This window comes from Bufo bufo, chromosome 9 (genome assembly GCF_905171765.1).
Source record: "Bufo bufo chromosome 9, aBufBuf1.1, whole genome shotgun sequence".
Taxonomy (NCBI): Eukaryota; Metazoa; Chordata; class Amphibia; order Anura; family Bufonidae; genus Bufo; species Bufo bufo.
The window spans coordinates 128295193-128319870 of NC_053397.1; positions in this window are offsets into that span (position 1 = coordinate 128295193).

Genomic DNA, 24678 nt, shown 5'->3' on the forward strand with positions numbered 1-24678 from the left:
CAGGTCTCGCATGGAGGCACAGTCATTGGTGGTGAAGTGGGTCTGATCCGCAGTGCGACTGACCCGTGCGTGCTGCAGCTGAAACTCCACTATGGCCTGCTGCTGCTCGCACAGTCTGTCCAGCATGTGCAAGGTGGAGTTCCACCTGGTGGGCACGTCGCATATGAGGCGGTGAGCGGGAAGGCCGAAGTTACGCTGCAGCGCTGACAGGCGTGCAGCAGCAGGGTGTGAACGCCGGAAGCGCGAAAAGACGGCCCGCACTTTATGCAGCAGCTCTGACATGTCGGGGTAGTTGTGAATGAACTTCTGCACCACCAAATTCAGCACATGCGACAGGCAAGGGATGTGCGTCAAACCGGCTAGTCCCAGAGCTGCAACGAGATTTCGCCCATTATCGCACACCACTAGGCCGGGCTTGAGGCTCACCGGCAGCAAACACTCGTGGGTCTGTTGTTCTATACCCCGCCACAACTCCTGTGCGGTGTGGGGCCTGTCCCCCAAACATATGAGTTTCAGAATGGCCTGCTGACATTTACCTCGGGCTGTGCTGAAGTTGGTGGTGAAGGTGTGTGGCTGACTGTATGAGCAGGTGGAAGAAGAGGAGGAGGAAGCTGAGTAGGAGGAGGATGTTGCCCTGCTATCCTTGGCGGCGGAAGGACGTGCGCCAAACAGCTCTCCGCCTGGGGCCCAGCCGCCACTACATTTACCCAGTGTGCAGTTAGGGAGATATAGCGTCCCTGGCCGTGCTTACTGGTCCACGTATCTGTGGTTAGGTGGACCTTGCCGCTGATGGCGTTGCGCAGTGCACACTTGATTTTATCGGACACTTTGTTGTGCAGGGAAGGCACGGCTCTCTTGGAGAAGTAGTGCCGGCTGGGAACAACATACTGTGGGACAGCAAGCGACATGAGCTGTTTGAAGCTGTGTGTGTCCACCAGCCTAAATGACAGCATTTCATAGGCCAGTAGTTTAGAAATGCTGGCATTCAGGGCCAGGGATCGAGGGTGGCTAGGTGGGAATTTACGCTTTCTCTCAAATGTTTGTGAGATGGAGAGCTGAACGCTGCCGTGTGAAATGGTTGAGATGCTTGGTGACGCAGGTGGTGGTGTTGGTGTTACATCCCATGTTTGCTGGGCGGCAGGTGCCAACGTTCCTCCAGAGGCGGAGGAAGAGGCCGAGGCAGCGGCAGCAGCAGAAGAGGCCGAGGCGGCAGCAGCAGAAGAGGTAGCAGGGGGAGCCTGAATGACTTCCTTGTTTTTAAGGTGTTTACTCCACTGCAGTTCATGCTTTGCATGCAGGTGCCTGGTCATGCAGGTTGTGCTAAGGTTCAGAACGTTAATGCCTCGCTTCAGGCTCTGATGGCACAGCGTGCAAACCACTCGGGTCTTGTCGTCAGCACATTGTTTGAAGAAGTCCCATGCCAGGGAACTCCTTGAAGCTGCATTTTGGGTGCGCGGTCCCAGATGGCGGCGGTCAGTAGCAGGCGGAGTCTCTTGGCGGTGGGTGTTCTGATTTTGCCCACTGCTCCCTCTTTGTATTTTGCTACGCTGTTGGCTCGGTCTCACCACTGCCTCTTCCTCCGAACTGTGAAAGTCAGTGGCACGACCTTCATTCCATGTGGGGTCTAGGACCTCATCGTCCCCTGCATCGTCTTCCACCCAGTCTTGATCCCTGACCTGTTCAGTCTGCACACTGCAGAAAGACGCAGCAGTTGGCACCTGTGTTTCGTCATCATCATAGACGTGCTGAGGTGGTATTCCCATGTCCTCATCATCAGGAAACATAAGTGGTTGTGCGTTAGTGCATTCTATCTCTTCCACCACTGGGGAAGGGCTAGGTCGATGCCCTTGGGAAACCCTGCCAGCAGAGTCTTCAAACAAAATAAGAGACTGCTGCATAACTTGAGGCTCAGACAGTTTCCCTGATATGCATGGGGGTGATGTGACAGAGTGATGGGCTTGGTTTTCATGCGCCATCTGTGTGCTTTCTGCAGAAGACTGGGTGGGAGATAATGTGAACGTGCTGGATGCACTGTCGGCCACCCAATTGACTAATGCCTGTACCTGCTCAGGCCTTACCATCCTTAGAACGGCATTGGGCCCCACCAAATATGGCTGTAAATTATGGCGGCTACTGGGACCTGAGGTAGTTGGTACACTTGGACGTGTGGCTGTGGCAGAACGGCCACGTCCTCTCCCAGCACCAGAAGGTCCACTAACACCACCCCGACCATGTCAGTGTCCACGTCCGCGTCCCTTACTAGATGTTTTCCTCATTGTTACCGTTCACCACAATAAGAAAAATATTATTTGGGCCAATGTATTGAATTAAAATTCAGGCCTTTTTTTCCTGACACCTAACACTATCTGGCTATGTATTTAGGTACCGTATTACACTAATACAGGCACACCAGTAATGACAGATTTGGATGAATATAAATGTGAGGCCTATTTTTTAGGCGCTGGGTGACAGGTATACGTTTAATCACAGAATTAGACTTGGATCTGCACTGTAGCGTGTGTGTTAAGTTTTTGAGAATGACCCTATCAGCACCTTTAATCTAATATACCCTTTTAGGGATAGATTTCAAGTAGGCCTGATCCAGCAGATACCACTAAATTTGATAATTGCAAATTTGGGAATTGTTTTTCAACCCAGAACAACAACTGTGCTTTGACGGTCACTAAAAACAACTTGACTGGCTAAAACAGTACTGATTTGGATGAATATAAATGTGAGGCCTATTTTTTAGGCTCTGGGTGACAGGCTCAACTTGCCCCCGATGTAGTATATGTCCAAAAAATAACCACACTATTGATGGTTAAATGCACTAGATGAAAGCTTGACCCTGATGTAGGATATAGCAAAAAATAACCACATTATTGATGGTTAAATGCACTTGGTGGCAGCTTGTGCTGGCGCACCACAAGACACAAAATGGCCGCCGATCACCCCATAAAAAAGTGACTGAAAAACGCTCTGGGCAGCCTAAAAACACTGAGCAATTGAATAGCAGCAGTTCAATGATCAACAGCTGTAGATCGATCACTGAATGAAGTCTTTTGGAGGAGTTAATCACTGCCTAATCTCGCCCTAACGTCGCAGCTGCAACCTCTCCCTACACTTGTATCAGCAGAGTGACGTGCAGCGCTACGTGACCCAAGCTTATATAGAGGCTGGGTCACATGCTGCACTGGCCAATCACAGCCATGCCAATAGTAGGCAAGGCTGTGATGGCCTCTTGGGGCAAGTAGTATGACGCTTGTTGATTGGCTGCTTTGCAGCCTTTTCAAAAGCGCCAAGAAAGCGCCGAACACCGAACCCGAACCCGGACTTTTAGGAAAATGTTCGGGTTCTGGTCCGTGTCACGGACACCCCAAAATTTGGTACGAAACCCGAACTATACAGTTCGGGTTCGCTCATCCCTATTTGTGACATAATCATTTACCACTTCACAGCCAATGACGTAGCTATACTTCATCCTGCAGAATAATTAAACATAGATCAATCCTTATGCGGGCGCAGTGGCCACCTGCATTGTGTGGCTGCATAAACCCACGGCTAATGTCCGTGACCGTCAGAAAATACCGATAGTGGACATTTAACCCATAAGATGTAGTAGTCACTTGTTAACTATAAGAATACAAGCAATACGAATATTTTAGCAATAGTGTTGAATTCGAAATGCAAATAATTTTTATTGCATTGCAATTCCTGCTTAGGAGATTTTGCTATAGGTGGTATTGGTAGAATTATCTAATAAAACAAATATAGTACTGTATGTCAGAATATTGCATTATAAAAGTTGGATTCGCAATGTGGTTAATAATAATAGAAAATATTATCACATTGTGATTGAAAATTAGCACTGATAGATTCAATATCAGTTAAGTTCGTTAATTCTAGACCCATCCCATTAGAGACCCATCAGCAGCCTCAAGTTGAAATCAAAGTTCGATTAATACAAGTTATAATAATCGAATTGCGATTTCAACTTGGACCTGGTTTACTATGTTTAGCTTGATAGAATTAACGAAAATGGCGAATGTATTCGTCATATTCCTAAAAACGAAGATAACAAAGTATTCTCCATCTTCGTTTTAGCTACCTATTCGTCAACTTCGCTAATTCTAGCAATCAAATAGGAAGGTTGACTATAGAGACAGCTGTGTTTAATTCACTATGCGATTATATTACTTTATATTTTTTTAATAAATAGAATCATTATAATAATCAAGTTTTTAACTATTCAATTTTTTTTTAAATAAAGCAAACTAATATTACGAATATTCTAAAAGACGAAGTTAGAGCAATATTAAGAATATTCATAAAATACATATATTAACCTAGCCATAGTCAATTAGCCATAGGAACGTTACTAACAAAGGAAAAAAATAAAAATAAATAGTGTCCGTCCCTTTAAGAGTGACAAGAACTGTGACCATCCCTTTAACAGTGACTAGAACTGTTTCTGCCCCTTAAAGAGTAACTAAAACTGTGGCTGCCCCTTTAAGAGTGACAAAAACTGTGGCCGCCCCTTTAAGAGTAACTTGAATAGTTTCCACCCCTTTAAGAGTGACAAGAACTGTGACCATCCCTTTAACAGTGACTAGAACTGTGGCTGCCCCTTTAAGAGTGACTACAACTGTGGCCGCACCTTTAAGAGTGACAATAACTGTGGCTGCCCCTTTAAGAGTGACTTGAATAGTTTCCGCCCCTTTAAGAGTGATTTGAATAGTGACCGTCCCTTTAAGAGTTACAATAACTGTGGTAGCCCCTTTAAGAGTGAGTTGAATAGTTTCCACCCCTTTAAGAGTGACAAGAACTGTGACCATCCCTTTAACAGTGACTAGAACTGTGGCTGCCCCTTTAAGAGTGACTACAACTGTGGCCGCACCTTTAAGAGTGACAATAACTGTGGCCGCCCCTTTAAGAGTGACTTGAATAGTTTCCGCCCCTTTAAGAGTGATTTGAATAGTGACCGTCCCTTTAAGAGTGACAATAACTGTGGTAGCCCCTTTAAGAGTGAGTTGAATAGTTTCCACCCCTTTAAGAGTGACAAGAACTGTGACCATCCCTTTAACAGTGACTAGAACTGTGGCTGCCCCTTTAAGAGTGACTACAACTGTGGCCGCCCCTTTAAGAGTGACTTGAATAGTTTCCGCCCCTTTAAAATATGTACACTATTAAAAAAATTACTATAGCAGTGTATTAGCTAATTTACAATCTATATGTGTATTTTAGGAATATTCTTAATATTGCTCTAACTTTGTCTTTTAGAATATTCGTTATATTGCTCTAACTTCGTCTTTTAGAATATTAAGAATATTCTAAAAGACGAAGTTAAAGCATTAGGAATATACGTAAAAAGTTGAAATCGCTATTCTATTTGTATAACCTGAATGAATCCAATTCCGATTTCAACTTATACAGTCTACCTTGTTTGATTTGTTATCGCGGTAATACGTCATAATAGTGTTTGTGCGTCCGTGCGTGCGTGCCTGTCTTTCTCTTTGGATCGCAAACGGAGTGGAGAGAGACAGAGAAGAGAAGTTTATTCGAAAATGGCAAGGAGCAATTTCAAGCAAGAAGAGCTGGAAGCTTTGATAACTGTAAGTGATTCTACAGAAAAAAGTGTCACTGTTAAGGACGGCCACAGTTTTAGTCCCTGTTAAAGGGGCAACACCAGTTCTAGTCACTGTTAAAGGGATGGGCAGAGTTCTTGTCACTCTTAAAGAAACGGTCACTATTGAAGTCACTCTTAAAGGGGCAGCCAACTTTCTTGTCACTCTTAAAGGGGCAGTAACTATTCAAGTCACTCTTAAAGGGGCGGCCACAGTTCTTGTCACTCTTAAAGGGGAGGCCACAGTTCTAATCACTCTTAAAGGGGCGGCAACAGTTCTAGTCACTCTTAAAGGGGCGGCAACAGTTCTAGTCACTCTTAAAGGGGCGGCAACAGTTTTAGTCACTCTTAAAGGGACGGCAACAGTTCTAGTCACTCTTAAAGGGGCGGCAACAGTTCTAGTCACTCTTAAAGGGGCGGTCACTATTCAAGTCACTCTTAAAGGGGCAGACAAAGTTCTTGTCACTCTTAAAGGGGCAGCCACAGTTGTAGTCACTCTTAAAGGGGCAGCCACAGTTCTAGTCACTGTTAAAGGGATGGTCACAGTTCTTGTCACTCTTAAAGGGACAGTCACTATTGAAGTCACCCTTAAAAGGGCGGCCACAGTTCTTGTCACTCTTAAAGGGGCGATCACTATTCAAGTCACTCTTAAAGGGGCGGCCACAGTTCTTGTCAATCTTAAAGGGGCAGCAACAGTTGTAGTCACTCTTAAAGGGGCGGCAACAGTTCTAGTCACTCTTAAAGGGGCGGTCACTATTCAAGTCACTCTTAAAGGGGCGGTCACTATTCAAGTCACTCTTAAAGGGGCGGCCACAGTTCTTGTCACTCTTAACCACCTCCGGACCGCCTAACGCAGATTCGCGTTCCGGAGGTGGCAACGCTGCGCACAGTCACGCATATACGCGTCATCTCGCGAGACGCGAGATTTCGCTCAAAGCCAGCCCGCGCATGCGCATCGCTGGCCGGCAAAATTTAAAGAACAAGTTCGTCACCAGCCTGCCAGCAACGATCATTGGCTGGCAGGCTGGCGATTTTCAAAAAATCCAATCACAAGTCATATAACAGATCATATTAGTAAATATGATCTGTTATATGGCTTGTCTGCTCCTCTGCTGGTCCTTTTCGTCGGTTGGATCCAGCAGAGGAGCAGACTGAACTGTGAGTACACCAAACACTACACCTTAGCCCCAGATCACCCCCCTGCACCCCAATTAACCCTTTGATCACCCATTTGATCGCCCCTGTCAATCACTAGTGAAAGGAAAAAAAGTGATCAGTGTAAACTGTCACTTTTTTTTTCCACTAGTATTGGCTGTTAGGTTTTAGGGATAGTTTAGGCCCATTGGTTAGGTAGTTTAGCGTGAGTTAGCGCCCAGCCCACCGCACCGCAGTCACTTATTCGCTGTTTAGCGTATCGCTAATCAGCATTTGTACTTTTATAGTATCTGTAAGTGATCAAAACTGATCACGGTCAGATCTATAATAGTATTAGTGTTACCTTAGCTCGCCCTCCACCCAAAACGCAGTGTTTGCCCGATCAGGCCTGATCGGTTGCCCACACGTGCGTTCACCCACGCCCGCCCCACCGCAGTGACAAAAAATATATATTTTTTTGATCACTGCACATTCATTTTACACGCACTGCGGCGATAAAAAAATCAGTTTTGATATTTTTTATCAACCGCAGCGGCCTCCGGTACTTCGCTAGCCTCCCCTTTGTAAGACAGGTTTGCTTTTTTTCTTGGGTAGTCTCAGGGAATACCCCTAAATTTAGTAGTCCAAAATGTCAAACAGGGGGTATTCTTCTGAAGAGGCCTACAGGATTCTGACCCAGTCGGATGAGGAGTGGGAACCCTCATCTGACGAATCTAGCGGGTCAGGATATGAACCTGTGGAAAGCAGTGGCTCTCTGACCCAAAGTTCGGACGAGGAGGTGGAGGTCCCTGATAGCAACAGGCGTACCAGGCCCCGTGTCGCTAGACCACAGGTTATGCAGGATCCGCTTCAAGAGCAGCAGAGTGGGGCTGTCGCTGCCGGATCACGTGGTGAGGCATACACCAGCAGCGCAGCCCTCCCTGGACCTAGGACCAGCACTGCCGTACAACATGGTGACGTGGCGAGCACCAGAAGGGCAGTTGAAGCTGGTACGGTGGCACGTGCAGTAGTTACCCTGTCGCAGCCACCGCACAGACAGGCCCGTAGAGCCCCTAGAATCCCTGAGGTGCTGGCAAACCCTGATTGGCAGTCACCAACTTCAGCCGCACCATTAGTTCCCCCTTTCACCGCCCAGTCTGGAGTTCGGGTTGAGACGGCTCAAATCGGTTCGGCCCTGGGATTTTTTGAGCTGTTCTTGACTGCGGAGCTCTTGGACTTAGTCGTGGCAGAGACAAACCGGTATGCCACATAATTTATATCCGCCAACCCGGGAAGCTTTTATGCCCAGCCTTTCCGGTGGAAACCAGTCCAAGTTTCCGAACTTAAAATTTTTTTGGGCCTTCTCCTCAACATGGGTCTAACTAAAAAGCATGAATTGTGGTCATATTGGTCCACGAACCCGATTCATCACATGCCCATGTTCTCTGCAGCTATGTCCAGGGCACGATTTGAGGCCATCCTCCGTTTCCTGCATTTTAGCGACAACACCACCTCCCGTCCCAGAGGCCACCCAGCTTTTGACCGGCTCCACAAAATTCGGCCCCTCATAGACCATTTCAACCAGAAATTTGCAGATTTGTATACCCCCGAGCAAAACATCTGCGTAGACGAGTCCCTAATACATTTTACCGGGCGCCTTGGCTTCAAACAATACATCCCAAGCAAGCGTGCCCGGTATGGGGTCAAATTGTATAAGCTCTGTGAAAGGGCCACAGGCTATACCCACAAATTTCGGATCTATGAGGGAAAAGATCAGACCCTGGAGCCGGTCGGTTGCCCTGACTACCTGGGGAGCAGTGGGAAGACAGTCTGGGACTTGGTATCACCCTTATTCGGCAAGGGGTACCATCTTTATGTGGACAAATTTTACACAAGTGTGGCCCTCTTTAGGCATTTGTTTCTAGAACGGATTTGCGCCTGTGGCACCGCGCGAACTAGTCGCGTGGGCTTCCCCCAACGGCTCGTTACCACCCGTCTTGCAAGGGGGGAGAGGGCTGCCTTGTGTAACGAAGAACTGCTCGCGGTGAAATGGAGAGACAAGCGTGACGTTTACATGCTCTCCTCCATTCACGCAGACACGACAATCCAAATTGAGCGAGCAACCCGTGTCATTGAAAAGCCCCTCTGTGTCCACGACTATAATGCGCTCATGGGAGGGGTGGACTTCAATGACCAGATGTTGTCTCAGTATTTAGTTTCCCGCAGAACCAGACGCTGGTATAAGAAGGTGTCTGTATATTTAATTCAATTGGCGCTGTATAATAGTTTTGTTCTCTACAGTAAGGCTGGGAGAACAGGATCCTTCCTCAAATTCCAGGAAGAGATCATCGAGAACCTCCTGTATCCAGGAGGTTCCCTGGCCCCATCCACCAGTGTAGTTAGCCGTCTACACGAGCGACATTTCCCCAGTGTTGTTCCTGGTACCTCAACCCAACCGTCACCCCGAAAAAGATGTCGTGTCTGTAGCAGGAGTGGAATAAGGCGTGACACCCGCTATTTCTGTCCTGACTGTCCTGACCACCCTGCCCTATGCTTTGGTGAGTGTTTCCGGAAGTACCACACACAGGTACACCTAGCATAGGGATTGCATCTCACAGGACAGGCACACAGGGCTATTAGGGCCCTTTTACTCACAGCTGCTGCAAACCTCTCCTTTCACCTGGGATAAAGTGCATAACGTACTTCGCCACATTTTTGGGCGATTTGCGCTTTGCACATTGTCCCATGGGGAAGGAGAGGTTTGTTCTATAAAGGTAAAAAAAAACTAAACAAAAAAAAAAAACGGTAAGTAAAAAAGTTAACGTTCAGTTAAAAAAGTTTAAAAAAGTTTAATATGTTCTGTTCAAAAGTTAATAAATTTATTGCGTTGCGGCCTGGTTTTTTCTTTTTTCTTTTTTTTTTTTTTACCTTCCAGGTGGACCAACCGATCGACTAGCTGCAGCACTGATGTGCATTCGGACAGAAGCATTGCGCTGCTGTCAGATTACACGCAAGTCGGTGTATGCGGCGCTGCAAGACGAGATTTCTCCTCTGCAGTAAAAGATACGTTTGCCGAGGCATATGAGCTGAGGAGGTGGCGGTGTTCATATACTTTGGCAAACACTTTGTATATATAAAAAAAAAAATCCCGGCAATGATTTATTCATCCACATCGATTGATGTGAATGGAGAAATCTGGTTTGCCAGGGCATACGAGCTAAGTGGGTATGGATGTTGGACGGAGCTCCTATGTCCTGGCAGACGCCTTTCCCCTCCTTTTTCTTTTTTTGGCAGAGATTTTTTCATCCACATTGATCGATGCGAATGAAGAAATCTGTGCCTGTATGCTCAATATAAGGAGAATAGCAGAAACTTCTAATGCTGGGCATACATGTAATAATTGCGGAGACCCTCAAATGCCAGGGCAGTACAAACACCCCACAAATAACACCATTTTGGAAAGAAGACACCACAAGGTATTCACTGAGGGGCATATTGAGTCCATGAAAGATTGAAATTTTTGTCCCAAGTTAGCGGAAAGGGAGACTTTGTGAGAAAAAAATCAAAAAAATCAATTTCCGCTAACTTGTGCCAAAATATTTTTTTTTCTATGAACTCGCCATGCCCCTCATTGAATACCTTGGGGTGTCTTCTTTCCAAAATGGGGTCACATGTGGGGTATTTATACTGCCCTGGCATTTTAGGGGCCCCAAAGCGTGAGAAGAAGTCTGGTATCCAAATGTCTAAAAATGCCCTCCTAAAAGGAATTTTGGCACCTTTGCCCACTTAGGCTGCAAAAAAGTGTCACACATGTGGTATCTCCGTATTCAGGAGAAGTTGGGGAATGTGTTTTGGGGTGTCATTTTACATATACCCATGCTGGGTGAGATAAATATCTTGGTCAAATGCCAACTTTGTATAAATAAAATGGGAAAAGTTGTCTTTTGCCAAGATATTTCTCTCACCCAGCATGGGTATATGTAAAATGACACCACAAAACACATTCCCCAACTTCTCCTGAATACGGAGATACCACATGTGTGACACTTTTTTGCAGCCTAGGTGGGCAAAGGGGCCCACATTCCAAAGAGCACCTTTCGGATTTCACAGGTCATTTACCTACTTACCACACATTAGGGCCCCTGGAAAATGCCAGGGCAGTATAGGGCCCCTTTGCACCTTTGCCCACCTAGGCTGCAAAAAAGTGTCACACATCTGGTATCTCTGTATTCAGGAGAAGTTGGGGAATGTGTTTTGTTTTGTTTTTATTTTTTGTCACAAGTTAGTGGAAAATGATGATTTTTTATTTTATTTATTTTTTCATACAAAGTCTCATATTCCACTAACTTGTGACAAAAAATAAAAAGTTCTATGAACTCACTATGCCCATCAGCGAATACCTTAGGGTGTCTACTTTCAGAAATGGGGTCATTTGTGGGGTGTTTGTACTGTCTGGGCATTGTAGAACCTCAGGAAACATGACAGGTGCTCAGAAAGTCAGAGCTGCTTCAAAAAGCGGAAATTCACATTTTTGTACCATAGTTTGTAAACGCTATAACTTTTGCCCAAACCATTTTTTTTTTACCCAAACATTTTTTTTTTATCAAAGACATGTAGAACAATAAATTTAGAGCAAAATTTATATATGGATCTCGTTTTTTTTGCAAAATTTTACAAATGAAAGTGAAAAATATCAAATAAATATATTAGTCGGATGCACAGGGTGGTAGACACACCAAAAAAGGGTGCTCTCAGTCCTACAGCGTCACCCCGCTGTTGAAAGGGAATTGGATATAGAGAAAATGACTGGGCACACCTAAGGATACTTAGTTGCTAATGTTTATTAGATAAAAGGACAATAAGTGTAGTGAAGTAAATAATATCAGATATAAACTTGCGACAGTAAAATTATGTAACGTGTGTACATAGAGCAACACTTCATATAAAGTTCTATATCTTTGTAGTTGACGTGCGCATTGATCACTAATAAAATAAAATAGCGGTACAATCTGTGACCAATAGCTACACTCCAGATACAAATAAATAAGTAGATAGGATTAATGCATAAAAGACAACCTCATATAAAAGCAACAATATATATAAGTGAAATACAGTATAATATAGACAGGTATAGTCTAGATAAGAGTAGAGTTGAGCGAACACCTGGATGTTCGGGTTCGACAAGTTCGGCCGAACTTTCGAAAAATGTTCGGGTTCGGGATCCGAACTCGACCCGAACTTCATCCCGAACCCGAACCCCATAGAAGTCAATGGGGACCCGAACTTTTGGGCACTAAAAAGGCTGTAAAACACACCCGGAAAGGGCTAGAGGGCTGCAAAAGGCAGCAAAATGTAGTTAAATCCCCTGCAAACAAATGTAGATAGGGAAATGATGAGTTAACATAAAATAAATAAAAATTAAACAATATTAATTGGAGTGAGGTCCCATAGCACAGAATCAGGCTTCAAGTCACCCACCAATGGAGAAGGTCACTTACTATTATTTTGACCACAGCACCCAGACAAAGGAGAGAGGTCCCACAGCAGAGAACCAGGCATCATATCACCCACCACAGGAGTAGGCCACCATTTAGTTACTTTGACCCCTACACCCAGACGGAGGAGAGAGGTTACACAGCAGAGAATCAGGCATTTAGATCACCCACCACAGGAGTAGGCCACCATTGAATCAGACCCCGGCAACCATGTCAGATGGCACAAGCATAAGCTTTATATCAATCAGCACAGGAGAAGGCGACTTTGACAGACTTTGACCCCTACACCCGGACGGAGGAGAGAGGTTTCAAAGCAGAGAATCAGGCATTTAGATCACCCACCACAGGAGTAGGCCCCAATTTAATGGGACCCCGGCAACCATGTCAGATGGCACAACCATCAGCTTCATATCAATCAGCACAGGAGAAGGCGACTTTGAAAGACTTTGACCCCTACACCCAGACGGAAGAGAGAGGTTTCACAGCAGAGAATCAGGCATTTAGATCACCCACCACAGGAGTAGGCCCCCATTGAATCAGACCCTGGCAACCATGTCAGATGGCACAACCATCAGCTTTATATCAATCAGCACAGGAGAAGCGACTTTGAAAGACTTTGACCCCTACACTTAGATGGAGGAGAGAGGTTTCACAGCAGAGAATCAGGCATCATATCAACCACCACAGGAGAAGCCACCATTTAGTTACTTTGACCCCTGCACCCAGGAAGAGGAGAGAGGCACCACAGCACATATTCTGGCATCATATCAGCCACCACAGGAGAAGCCACCATTGAGTTACTTTGACCCCCGCACCCAGGAAGAGGAGAGAGGCACCACAGCACATATTCTGGCATCATATCAGCCACCACAGGAGAAGCCACCATTGAGTTACTTTGACCCCCGCACCCAGGAAGAGGAGAGAGGCACCACAGCACATATTCTGGCATCATATCAGCCACCACAGGAGAAGCCACCATTGAGTTACTTTGACCCCTGCACCCAGGAAGAGGAGAGAGGCCCCACAGCACATATTCTGGCATCATACTAACCACCACAGGAGAAGCCACCATTGAGTTACTTTGACCCCTGCACCCAGGAAGAGGAGAGAGGCCCCACAGCACATATTCTGGCATCATATCAGCCACCACAGGAGAAGCCACCATTGAGTTACTTTGACCCCCGCACCCAGGAAGAGGAGAGAGGCACCACAGCACATATTCTGGCATCATATCAGCCACCACAGGAGAAGCCACCATTGAGTTACTTTGACCCCTGCACCCAGGAAGAGGAGAGAGGCCCCACAGCACATATTCTGGCATCATATCAGCCACCACAGGAGAAGCCACCATTGAGTTACTTTGACCCCCGCACCCAGGAAGAGGAGAGAGGCACCACAGCACATATTCTGGCATCATATCAGCCACCACAGGAGAAGCCACCATTGAGTTACTTTGACCCCTGCACCCAGGAAGAGGAGAGAGGCCCCACAGCACATATTCTGGCATCATATCAGCCACCACAGGAGAAGCCACCATTGAGTTACTTTGACCCCTGCACCCAGGAAGAGGAGAGAGGCCCCACAGCACATATTCTGGCATCATACTAACCACCACAGGAGAAGCCACCATTGAGTTACTTTGACCCCTGCACCCAGGAAGAGGAGAGAGGCCCCACAGCACATATTCTGGCATCATATCAGCCACCACAGGAGAAGCCACCATTGAGTTACTTTGACCCCCGCACCCAGGAAGAGGAGAGAGGCACCACAGCACATATTCTGGCATCATATCAGCCACCACAGGAGAAGCCACCATTGAGTTACTTTGACCCCTGCACCCAGGAAGAGGAGAGAGGCCCCACAGCACATATTCTGGCATCATACTAACCACCACAGGAGAAGCCACCATTGAGTTACTTTGACCCCTGCACCCAGGAAGAGGAGAGAGGCCCCACAGCACATATTCTGGCATCATATCAGCCACCACAGGAGAAGCCACCATTGAGTTACTTTGACCCCCGCACCCAGGAAGAGGAGAGAGGCACCACAGCACATATTCTGGCATCATATCAGCCACCACAGGAGAAGCCACCATTGAGTTACTTTGACCCCCGCACCCAGGAAGAGGAGAGAGGCACCACAGCACATATTCAGGCATCATATCACACACCACAGGAGAAGGCCTCTTTCAGTGATTTAGACCTTTGGACCCAGACAGAGGAGAGAGGCACCACAGCACATATTCTGGCATCATACTAACCACCACAGGAGAAGCCACCATTGAGTTACTTTGACCCCTGCACCCAGGATGAGGAGAGAGGCCCCACAGCACATATTCTGGCATCATATCAGCCACCACAGGAGAAGCCACCATTGAGTTACTTTGACCCCCGCACCCAGGAAGAGGAGAGAGGCACCACAGCACATATTCTGGCATCATATCAGCCACCACAGGAGAAGCCACCATTGAGTTACTTTGACCCCCGCACCCAGGAAGAGGAGAGAGGCACCACAGCACATATTCAGGCATCATATCACACACCACAGGAGAAGGCCTCTTTCAGTGATTTAGGCCTTTGGACCCAGACAGAGGAGAGAGGCACCACAGCACATATTCTGGCATCATATCAGCCACCACAGGAGAAGCCACCATTGAGTTACTTTGACCCCTGCACCCAGGAAGAGGAGAGAGGCCCCACAGCACATATTCTGGCATCATATCAGCCACCACAGGAGAAGCCACCATTTAGTTACTTTGACCCCTGCACCCAGGAAGAGGAGAGAGGCACCACAGCACATATTCTGGCATCATATCAGCCACCACAGGAGAAGCCACCATTTAGTTACTTTGACCCCTTCACCCAAACAGAGGAGAGAGGTTCCACATCAGAGAATCAGGCATCATATCAACCACCACAGGAGTAGGCCACAATTTAGTTTATTTGACCCCTGCACCCAGGAAGAGGAGAGAGGCCCCACAGCACATATTCTGGCATCATATCACACACCACAGGAGAAGGCCTCTTTCAGTGATTTAGGCCTTTGGACCCAGACAGAGGAGAGAGGTCAGAGATTAGCTTCATATCCCCCAGCACAGCAGAAGACCGCTTTATTTGACTTAGGCCTCAGCACCCAGACAGAAGACAGAGGTAGCATGGCAGAGGTTATGGCTTCATGTCACCCGTTAGTTTAACCGGCCACTTTCATCTGGTTAGGCCCCGGCGCCCAGACAGAGAAGAGTTTCATTCAACTGTGGGTTTCATAAAATTTGTATCAAATAAAGAAGTGGCCCGTAGCACAACAAGACATGTTTTAGGCAGTTAATAAGGACTACTCTGCACAAGGGAGGGACAGGTCCTGTGGGATCCATGCCTGGTTCATCTTTATGAAGGTCAGCTTGTCCACGTTGGCTGTGGACAGGCGGCTGCGCTTGTCAGTAATGACGCCCCCTGCCGTGCTGAATACGCGTTCAGATAAAACGCTGGCCGCCGGGCAGGAAAGCACCTCCAAGGCATAACATGCTAACTCTGGCCACGTGGACAATTTCGAAACCCAGTAGTTGAAACGGGCCGAACCATCCGTCAGGATGTGGAGGGGTGTGCAGACATACTGTTCAACCATGTTAGTGAAATGCTGCCTCCTGCTAACACGTTCCGTATCAGGTGTCGGTGCAGATAGCTGTGGCGTGGAGACAAAACTTTTCCACATTTCTGCCATGCTAACCCTGCCCTCAGATGAGCTGGCCGTGACACAGCTGCGTTGGCGACCTCTTGCCACTCCTCTGCCTTCACCTTCCACCTGTTCCCCTGTGACATGTGGGAATGCTCTCAAGAGCGCCTCTATCAGCGTGCGCTTGTACTCGCGCATCTTACGGTCGCGCTCCAGTTCAGGAATTAAAGTGGGCACATTGTCTTTATACCGGGGATCCAGCAGGGTGGCCACCCAGTAGTCTGCACACGTTAAAACGTGGGCAACTCTGCTGTCGTTGTGCAGGCATTGGAGCATATATTCGCTCATGTGGGCCAGGCTACCCATGGGTAAGGACAAGCTGTCCTCTGTGGGAGGCGTATCGTCATCGTCCACCGTATCCCCCCAGCCACGCACCAGTGATGGGCCTGGGCTGCCACCCCGCTGTGAACTTGCGTCATCCTCGTCCCCCTCCACCTCCTCCTCCTCATCCTCCTCGTCCTCCAGTACAGTGCCTTGGCTGGCGACTTGTGAACCTGTCCTCTGCTGCTTAAACAAACCTCCCTCTGAGCCACTTCGAACAGACTGGCCCGAAAGTGTTAGAAACGAGCCCTCATCCTCCTCCTCCTCCTCCACCTGGGCCACCTCCTCTAACATCATTGCCCTAAGTGTTTTCTCAAGGAGACATAGAAGTGGTATTGTAACGCTGATAACAGTGTCATCGCCACTGGCCATGTTGGTGGAGTACTCGAAACAGCGCAGCAGGGCACACAGGTCTCGCATGGAGGCCCAATCATTGGTGGTGAAGTGGTGCTGTTCGGCAGTACGACTGACGCGAGCGTGCTGCAGCTGAAACTCCACTATGGCCTGCTGCTGCTCGCACAGTCTCTCCAGCATGTGCAAGGTGGAGTTCCACCGGGTGGGCACGTCGCATATGAGGCGGTGAGCGGGAAGGCCGAAGTTCCGCTGTAGCGCAGACAGGCGAGCAGCGGCAGGATGTGAACGGCGGAAGCGCGCACAGACGGCCCGCACTTTATGCAGCAGCTCTGACATGTTGGGGTAGTGGTGAATGAACCTCTGCACCACCAAGTTCAGCACATGCGCCAGGCAAGGGATGTGCGTCAAACCGGCTAGTCCCAGAGCTGCCACGAGATTTCGCCCATTATCGCATACCACCAGGCCTGGCTTGAGTCCCACCGGCAGAAACCACTCGTCGGTCTGTTGTTCAATACCCCGCCACAACTCCTTTGCGCTGTGGGGCCTGTCCCCCAAACATATGAGTTTCAGAATGGCCTGCTGACGTTTACCCCGGGCTGTGCTGAAGTTGGTGGTGAAGGTGTGTGGCTGACCGGATGAGCTGGTGGAAGCAGTGGAGGAGGAAGCCGAGTAGGAGGAGGAGGCTACAGGAGGCAGAGAATGATGCCCTGCGATCCTAGGGGGCGGAAGGACGTGCGCCAAGGAACTGTCCGCCGGGGGCCCAGCCGCCACTACATTCATCCAGTGTGCAGTTAGTGAGATATAGCATCCCTGGCCGTGCTTACTGGTCCACGTATCTGTGGTTAGGTGGACCTTGCCACAAATGGCGTTGCGCAGTGCACACTTGATTTTATCGGACACTTGCATGTGCAGGGAAGGCACGGCTGTCTTGGAGAAGTAGTGGCGGCTGGGAACCACATACTGCGGGACAGCCATGGCCATCAGCTGTTTGAAGCTGTCTGTGTCCACCAGCCGGAATGACAGCATTTCAAAGGCCAGCAGTTTAGAAATGCTGGCGTTCAGGCCAAGGGCTCGAGGGTGACTCGGGGGGAATTTGCGCTTCCTCTCTAAGGTTTGAGATATTGAGAGCTGAACGCTGCTGTGTGATATAGTGGAGACGCTAGTTGACGGTGGCGGTGGTGGTGGTGTCGGTGGCACATCCTGTGTTTGCTGCTCGGCAGGTGGCAACATTCCTCTCGAGGCGGAAGCCGAGGCAGCAGCGGTAGAGGGAGCAGGGGGAGCCTCAGCGAGTGCCTGGTTTTTAAGGTGTGTACCCCACTGCAGTTCATGCTTTGCATGTAGATGCCTGGTCATGCAGGTTGTGCTGAGGTTCAGAACGTTAATGCCTCGCCTCAGGCTCTGATGGCAGAGCGTGCAAGTCACTCGGGTCTTGTCGGTAGGACATTGTTTAAAGAAGTGCCATGCCAGGGAACTCTTTGAAGCTGCCTTTGTGGGGCTGGGTCCCTGTTGGCGATGTCCAGTAGCAGGCGAACTCTGGGGGCGGCGGCTCGTCTGCTTTGGCCCCCTGCTCCCTCTTTGGCTTCGCTGTTGTCTCGGTCTCACCACTACCTCTTCCTCTGAACTGTGAAAGTCATCGCCACGACCTTCAGTCCATGTGGGGTCTAAGACCTCATCGTCCTCTGCATCGTCTTCCACCCAGTCTCCCTCCCTGACCTCCTCCTGTTCAGTCTGCACACTGCAAAAAGACGCGGCAGTGGGCACCTGTGTTTCGTCATCATCAGAGAGTCGGTGACTCTGCTGTGGTGGTATTCCCATGTCCTCTTCATCTGGAGACATAAGTGGTTGTGCGTCAGTGCATGGTATGTCTTCCTCCACTGGGGAAGGGCTAGGTGGACGCCCCTGGGAAACCCTGGAAGCAGAGTCTTCAAACAGAAGAAGAGACTGCTGCATAACTTGTGGCTCAGACCGTTTCCCTGATATGCTTGGGGGTGATGTGACAGACTGATGGGCTTGGTTTTCAGGTGCCACCTGTGCGCTTTCCGCAGAAGACTGGGTGGAAGACCATGTGGTGAACGTGCTGGAAGCACTGTCGGCCACCCAATCGATTAATGCCTGTACCTGCTCAGGCCTTACCATCCTAAGAGCGGCATTGGGCCTCACGAGATATTGCGGTACATTCTGCCGGCTAGTTGAGGGAGTTCGTTCCCTACTGTGTGCGCCTGGGGCCGAACGGCCACGTCCTCTACCAGCAACAGAGGCTCCACGGACACCACCACGACCGCGTCCTCGTCCCTTAATAGTATTTTTCTTCATTGTTGCGATTCAACTCGCACCACAATGAAATATATTATTTTTTATAAGCAAAATCCCCTCACTGGAATACTTTCAGTCTTTTGACTGTATGGATTACAGATGGAATGACTGTTATATGTGAGTACCGCTTTCTTTGACAGATTCTAGTATGGTTACATATATGTTTTCCCAACCCCAGCACATTAGTTTGCTAATTCCAGATGTATGAAACGCAGGCCTAACTGTATCTAGTATATTGAACGCCAGATAAACTAACTTGGCCTTTTTTAAATAAAAAAAATCCCCTCACTGGAATACTTTCAGTCTTTTGACTGTATGGATTACAGATGGAATGACTGTTATATGTGAGTACCGCTTTCTTTGACAGATTCTAGTATGGGTACATATATGTTTTCCCAACCCCAGCACATTAGTTTGCTAATTCCAGATGTATGAAACGCAGGCCTAACTGTATCTAGTATATTGAACGCCAGATAAACTAACTTGGCCTTTTTTAAATAAAAAAAATCCCCTCACTGGAATACTTTCAGTCTTTTGACTGTATGGATTACAGATGGAATGACTGTTATATGTGAGTACCGCTTTCTTTGACAGATTCTAGTATGGGTACATATATGTTTTCCCAACCCCAGCACATTAGTTTGCTAATTCCAGATGTATGAAACGCAGGCCTAACTGTATCTAGTATATTGAACGCCAGATAAACTAACTTGGCCTTTTTTAAATAAAAAAAAAATTCCCTCACTGGAATACTTTCAGTCTTTTGACTGTATGGATTACAGATGGAATGACTGTTATTTGTGAGTACCGCTTTCTTTGACAGATTCTAGTATGGGTACATATATGTTTTCCCAACCCCAGCACATTAGTTTGCTAATTCCAGATGTATGAAACGCAGGCCTAACTGTATCTAGTATATTGAACGCCAGATAAACTAACTTGGCCTTTTTTAAATAAAAAAAAATTCCCTCACTGGAATACTTTCAGTCTTTTGACTGTATGGATTACAGATGGAATGACTGTTATATGTGAGTACCGCTTTCTTTGACAGATTCTAGTATGGGTACATATATGTTTTCCCAACCCCAGCACATTAGTTTGCTAATTCCAGATGTATGAAACGCAGGCCTAACTGTATCTAGTATATTGAACGCCAGATAAACTAACTTGGCCTTTTTTAAATAAAAAAAATCCCCTCACTGGAATACTTTCAGTCTTTTGACTGTATGGATTACAGATGGAATGACTGTTATATGTGAGTACCGCTTTCTTTGACAGATTCTAGTATGGGTACATATATGTTTTCCCAACCCCAGCACATTAGTTTGCTAATTCCAGATGTATGAAACGCAGGCCTAACTGTATCTAGTATATTGAACGCCAGATAAACTAACTTGGCCTTTTTTAAATAAAAAAAAATCCCCTCACTGGAATACTTTCAGTCTTTTGACTGTATGGATTACAGATGGAATGACTGTTATATGTGAGTACCGCTTTCTTTGACAGATTCTAGTATGGGTACATATATGTTTTCCCAACCCCAGCACATTAGTTTGCTAATTCCAGATGTATGAAACGCAGGCCTAACTGTATCTAGTATATTGAACGCCAGATAAACTAACTTGGCCTTTTTTAAATAAAAAAAAATTCCCTCACTGGAATACTTTCAGTCTTTTGACTGTATGGATTACAGATGGAATGACTGTTATATGTGAGTACCGCTTTCTTTGACAGATTCTAGTATGGGTACATATATGTTTTCCCAACCCCAGCACATTAGTTTGCTAATTCCAGATGTATGAAACGCAGGCCTAACTGTATCTAGTATATTGAACGCCAGATAAACTAACTTGGCCTTTTTTAAATAAAAAAAATCCCCTCACTGGAATACTTTCAGTCTTTTGACTGTATGGATTACAGATGGAATGACTGTTATATGTGAGTACCGCTTTCTTTGACAGATTCTAGTATGGGTACATATATGTTTTCCCAACCCCAGCACATTAGTTTGCTAATTCCAGATGTATGAAACGCAGGCCTAACTGTATCTAGTATATTGAACGCCAGATAAACTAACTTGGCCTTTTTTAAATAAAAAAAATCCCCTCACTGGAATACTTTCAGTCTTTTGACTGTATGGATTACAGATGGAATGACTGTTATATGTGAGTACCGCTTTCTTTGACAGATTCTAGTATGGGTACATATATGTTTTCCCAACCCCAGCACATTAGTTTGCTAATTCCAGATGTATGAAACGCAGGCCTAACTGTATCTAGTATATTGAACGCCAGATAAACTAACTTGGCCTTTTTTAAATAAAAAAAAATTCCCTCACTGGAATACTTTCAGTCTTTTGACTGTATGGATTACAGATGGAATGACTGTTATATGTGAGTACCGCTTTCTTTGACAGATTCTAGTATGGGTACATATATGTTTTCCCAACCCCAGCACATTAGTTTGCTAATTCCAGATGTATGAAACGCAGGCCTAACTGTATCTAGTATATTGAACGCCAGATAAACTAACTTGGCCTTTTTTAAATAAAAAAAAAATCCCCTCACTGGAATACTTTCAGTCTTTTGACTGTATGGATTACAGATGGAATGACTGTTATATGTGAGTACCGCTTTCTTTGACAGATTCTAGTATGGGTACATATATGTTTTCCCAACCCCAGCACATTAGTTTGCTAATTCCAGATGTATGAAACGCAGGCCTAACTGTATCTAGTATATTGAACGCCAGATAAACTAACTTGGCCTTTTTTAAATAAAAAAAAAATTCCCTCACTGGAATACTTTCAGTCTTTTGACTGTATGGATTACAGATGGAATGACTGTTATATGTGAGTACCGCTTTCTTTGACAGATTCTAGTATGGGTACATATATGTTTTCCCAACCCCAGCACATTAGTTTGCTAATTCCAGATGTATGAAACGCAGGCCTAACTGTATCTAGTATATTGAACGCCAGATAAACTAACTTGGCCTTTTTTAAATAAAAAAAAAATTCCCTCACTGGAATACTTTATGGCTTTTCACTGTATGGATTACAGGTGGACTGGTATTAGTAGGGGTGACACAAGCACACCCAAGTCCCTGATGTAGGATTTCTATGGCACAGACCACTATTACAAGTGATTAATGGACGTTGGGAGAGATTGTGCTGCAGCACTAGTCCCAAGATGGCCGCCGCCTATCAGCCCAGTAACATGTGCCACAAAATGGTCTGCACAACCTTTAAAAAAAATAGCCTTGGACTGTGCTGCTAAATCGCTATTGGTCTGAATCCCAGGTGTAGATGTCTGACTTGTTTGGAGCTTTGGAATGCACACTGTGGCAGCTTCTGCTGCAGCACTACAAGTCGCAAAATGGCGGCCGGCGGTCAGCCCAGGTACATGTGGATGGAAAAATCACTCTGGCCACTCTAAAAATAGCCAATCCCTATCAAAAAAGCAGCTCAGCTGCAGTTGTTCAGATGAATCACAGGTGGAGGAGAGAAATTTGCTTCCAGTTATTCAATTATCCCTGCCTATTCTCGCCCTAGCATCAGCTGCGTCTATCCCTGTTCTATTCACATCGGGAGTGAGCACGTCCCGAAGTGCGCACAAGCTTATAAAGAGGCTGAGTCACATGCTGCACTTGGCCAATCACAGCCTTGCCAATAGTAGGCATGGCTGCGATGGCATCTTAGGGCAAGTAGTATGATGCATGTTGATTGGCTGCTTTGCAGCCTTTCAAAATGCGCCAAAATACATGCCGAACGACGAACCCGAACCCGAACTTTTACGAAAAAGTTTGGGTTCGGGTCCGTGTTACGAACACCCCAAAATTCGGTACGGACCCGAACTATGCTCGAACTGTTCGCTCAACACTAGATAAGAGTGTTAGTCTTGATGAGAATAAGAGCCGCAAACTAAAGGTAAAATATAATATGATATAATATACTAAAATGTGTGGACTAAAATGTAGAAGTTCACTGTCCTGGAGAGATCATAAAGGTCCAGGTAAAACAAATGTCAGTTCGGTATAGCAGAAGCGGACCCTGACAGGGCAAAGATACAGTTTATAGTGAATGGTATCTTACTCCGTAGCTGACTCGGCGGCGTCCCGCTTTCAGTCAGAGAGGAATCCCACAAGAAGATGGTAAATAAGTTTAGGAACAGTCTTACCGGTTTTTGGAGGTTCCTCACGTATGGAAGGAGCCTCTGCTGTCTATCGGAACTTTGCTGTTTTTCACTGTAATCAGGTAGAACCCCCAGTAGATGTTTTGGGTCACCTGTTAGTTGTTAGTTTGCTGCACGCGGTCCCGCTTGTTTCATGCGGTTGCGATGTCGCAGCTCCAGATAAAAAGTTTCAGACCAGCTTTTTAAAGACGGTGTGGACTTGTTCCTCAATAGGGTCGGTGTGGTGCACTCACACAAAGTAGAACTTGGGGGGTCAGACCAGACGCGTTTCGGGGCTAAAGTATCCCCTTCTTCAGTGGCTATCCGACCTCCCCAAAAGACCTTTCTTTTATGCTCCACAAAGGAGCTTTGCAAAACCCGGTTCGTGTTCTGATTCCGGAAGTCCTATAGAAGTGATTGTCCCATCAAACATTATATGTTTTCTTTATCGATATAGTAGAGCGGCTTATCTTATTCCATTTGTTTCAACCATTAGTTGTGTATGTCCACATCTATAAGTATCATATTTAGTTATTATGTTAAATAACATTAGGATAACCTTGCGGTTCACTTGCGGTTTATTTTAAATATATGTTGTGACTGCAAAAGCGGCTAGACGAGTAGTGTCTGCATATATAAACATATGTGGAAAACGTTCCAAAAATATTACCAGTACATATATAAATATCTATATAGTAAATATATTAAAAAATATTAAAAAATATATTAAAAAACCTACAAAATTCATTTATAGAAATCCTTGTTGTTTTTTATTTTTTTATTTTTAATTATTCATTATTTATGGAATAATGAAAACAAACAGCAAATAAAAGTGACAGAAATACATAAAAATACATAAAAATTTCATAAAAATCCATAAGACTCATAAAAATCCATAAAAAAAATTTTCTCCAAAAAAAATCCATAAATTTTTTTTCTTTTTTATACGAAGGAATTTTTCATTTTTTCATTAACTGACAAGATTGAGGCAGTGGCATATGAAGTCGATAGATGTAACCTGTTAGAGGACTGCCGTCGAGGGGGAGGCAGCCGGGGCTTATTAGCTGTTCGGCAAAGCTCACCCTCAAAGGCAGGCCCCAACCGCCAATCACAAAAAGCCAAAGAGTTCATATTCTGCATTCAAGCCGTCAGGAATCATGGTCTCCATTTCAAAGATTCTCTGCGTTTCTAATCTTGACATTTTGCTAATGTGATTGCCTTTTCTCCAGCTTTTTGGAACCTTATCTATGGCTGCAAATTTTAAATTAGATGGGTCACTATTATGCGCCATTTTAAAGTGTCTAGAAAGTGAGTGGGTATCTACGCCCTTTTTAATATTTGATATATGTTCAGAAAGGCGTTTTTTAAGCGTTCTTTTAGTCCTGCCTATGTACTGGCGTTTACAGGGACATTCTATCATGTAGATAACATTTTCTGTACTACAGGTTAAAAATTCTCTTATAGTATGTTTATGTCCATTTGTGGTCGCAATTACTTCTTTTGTTTGTTTTGTAAAAGATGTTAGTTTGCAATTACC